At 31.1% G+C, this 3,095-nt stretch overlaps 1 pseudogene; it reads right to left on the bottom strand.

Annotated features, from left to right (window-relative positions):
* Positions 1-499: 499 nt before the first annotated feature.
* On the bottom strand, positions 500-2,638 carry LOC149164430 (uncharacterized; annotated as a pseudogene).
* Between the last annotated feature and the right edge of the window lie 457 nt (positions 2,639-3,095).

Below are 3,095 nucleotides of genomic sequence, written 5' to 3'. Positions count from 1 at the left end.
ATTTCAACATATTGTTTGTGCATACCCATCAGTGAAGACTAGCACACAACATCCAACAGGGATTCAAACCAGACACATTCTGGCTTTGAGCTAGGGATATATTCAAAGGAATTGGTAACAAAAATTAAACTAAACCCTTGAATTTGTTGTTTATTGACAAACAATGCAACATTCCAAGGTTGTTCGACATTATGAACTGAAATTATATTTTATCTCTGCATAAGATATTAAAAAATATGAACTATCAGAGAGAATTAAAATTCTTAAAACAACATAATGGTATGATTTAAAATACATTTTTTGTGAATGCTGCAAATGAGTATACTTCAGGGGTGTCTCACAAGTATCCACCACATAAAAGCTTATGACAAAATCTTCCTTTAATCAAAGACACAAAAAAAATAAGAAATCAAAATCTAAACATCTTTAAGCTTGATAGAAAACAACCAGAGACTTGATAGTTTACAAAAATATATACATCCATAATAATTTACGATTCTTAGCCGATGATTGTACACTTTATACCATGCAAACGAACTGCAAAAAAAACCCAAAAATGTAAGTTATTGCAGTAAAATATTGTATTAAATTGCAATTATGAGAAATGAAGAGTTTTCAATACCCAACAAGGACAAGTTGGCAGTCACAAAGAACAATCCACCTAACAAATATTTGAATTTGGAATCAAGAGGCAGGTGAAAACATAGATTTATGAATATAGTCCCTCACTGGGATAAGAAATCATGTGCTGACTAAATAATAGATACAATTGCAACAAAGTCAGGCAACTATATTAAATTACGATTATGAGAAATGAAGAGTTTTCAATACCAAAGACAACAAGGACAAGTTGACAGTCACCAAGTACAATCCACCTAACAAATATTTGAATTTGGAATAAGGAGGCAAGTGAAAACATAAATTCATGAATACAGTCCTTCACTGGGATAAGAAATTATGTGTTGACCAAATAATAGATACAATTGCAACAAATTCTAGAAACTCAGATTTACCTTGACCTAGTTTATTCAGTGTAGCTGACCATTGCTTTGATGATTTTCTATAAGAAGAAAGTACTCTTTCCATCTGCAATCCAGTGGAATAAAATATCAGTAAGTAATAAGCTACCCCAAGTCATAACAGAAATAAGAACAATAGCTTATTGGCATTAAAAGACAAGCATATGCCAGAGTTAAGAGTTAACAACAATGCCAACTTACAACATTCCTACTAGAAGAATGCATTGACAACAACACTCTCTCTAAAACATATAAATCTACAACCTTATCTTTTGGCAATGTAGATGTGAAACTAAGGCCAAAGTTGATTAGGACCTGTTTCAAAAACATTATAATTTACAAATATCAAATATTCATTTTCCCATAACATCATATATTGCAAAGATAGTTTAACATGCTAAACATAAAAGAAAAGCCAAATTATTATGCACTATGTACATAAGATCAATTGAGAAGACTTTTCGAGACACTAAGGACAAGTTGTATATGCGTTGAAATTGAACAGATCTAACTAACTTCTTCTTTTAGAAATCCAAGAAAAATAGGAATTAAAAAATGGTGCATGTCTTTGTGGTTTGCAAACACAAAGATTTACATGTATTTGAAATGCAGTAAAATTTGTAATTGCATTAAAAAAATTTCATAGTTTAGGATAAAAGAAAAGCCTACAACCAACCAAGGGTAATATTTTTCCAGTTAATGTATTTGGATGGGAGAAAGGCATCATTCAAAACCACTTCATAGCAACTGTTCGGAATCTTGATGAATTATCATATTTGATGTTGTCAGATCACCATGCACCAAACCTCCATGTAAAAGTCCAACAACTATGCCTATTTGTTGAGCAATATATCCTATTTGTTCCTCTGTAGTTACAAAGAAATCATAGATTTTTCTTGTTCAGCTAAGACAAATATAAAATTATTAGCATAGTGGATCAAAGAGTAGGTAAATTAGAGTTAAATCAAATTAAAAATTATTATTTGAAGCTAGCAATGACTATCCTTAAATTCACACTATGTATCATATTGCATTTTAATATGACTAGAAAATGATAACATAGCCAGGGAGTCATATTGATTGCAAAAACACCTATATAATAGATATACCCTCTATATATTCAAATGTAAGGGTCTGAAGCTCAAAATCTAGGGAAAAAAGAATGTGAGTTGCAACCTTAAGCTATCTAGCCTTGGCCATGCAATGTTCTTCCTAGAATCACATTTTTATAAGGATCTCACTAACAACCACCTTATGCAACATGCAGAGTAATATATCTCCTTATAGCCATGCAATAAAGATAGAATAGAAACAAACTAATTTCTCTCACTCATTGAGCCCATAAAGATGTTTAAACTTCAATGTTGAATCCAAAATAGGATGCATTACTTCTTGGAGAAACACTCTTTAATAATGGCCCTCCTTCCTAGAAAGTTGCATTCAAATATTCTCTGCATACAAGCAGTTAGACTATGAAATAGAAAATAATACAGAAAGCCAATACGCTAGAAATACTCAAGGAAACAATAAGATAACCAACTAATTTCACTCATAGCCTTTGCACATTGGTTTGCCAGTTGCCCTAATGGAAACTGTTTCTCCTCACATTCAATCTCCATGAGTAATTTCTCTACAATATTTTGTGAGACAATATAAATCACTTTGATTTGAAGTGCTGGATAGATAATAGATATATAATTTACAAGTGTTAATTTGTATTAACCCCTACAATAAGAATTCACAATTGCATGTTATATGGTAAGAAAATGATTAGTTAAATGGACATGAAAATATCATATATGGGCCTTAGTTGTTTGCACATATGTAGGGTTCACAAAAGTTTTGTTGATATTTATACATATGGAATTCAAGAATGGAATGACCTAATAATGTGGTCCCTAAGAAGGAGAATCCAAACTTTATGTATTGTGTCATGTATCATTGTGAGAGAGTATTAAAAACAAATAATGTGTTCCTTGTGTTTTTAATATTTATTGTTCATGTAAGGATGTACAAAGAAACTTTGAACAAGAAACATGTAAACTAAACAAAGATGTAGATAAAACTCGTGGAAGT

The sequence above is a fragment of the Pinus tabuliformis genome, chromosome 5_1 (assembly GCF_031772625.1).
Source record: "Pinus tabuliformis cultivar Carrire ecotype Pingquan chromosome 5_1, CPIR1, whole genome shotgun sequence".
In the NCBI taxonomy this organism is placed as follows: domain Eukaryota; kingdom Viridiplantae; phylum Streptophyta; class Pinopsida; order Pinales; family Pinaceae; genus Pinus; species Pinus tabuliformis.
This window is presented reverse-complemented; position numbering and strand designations above follow the sequence as displayed.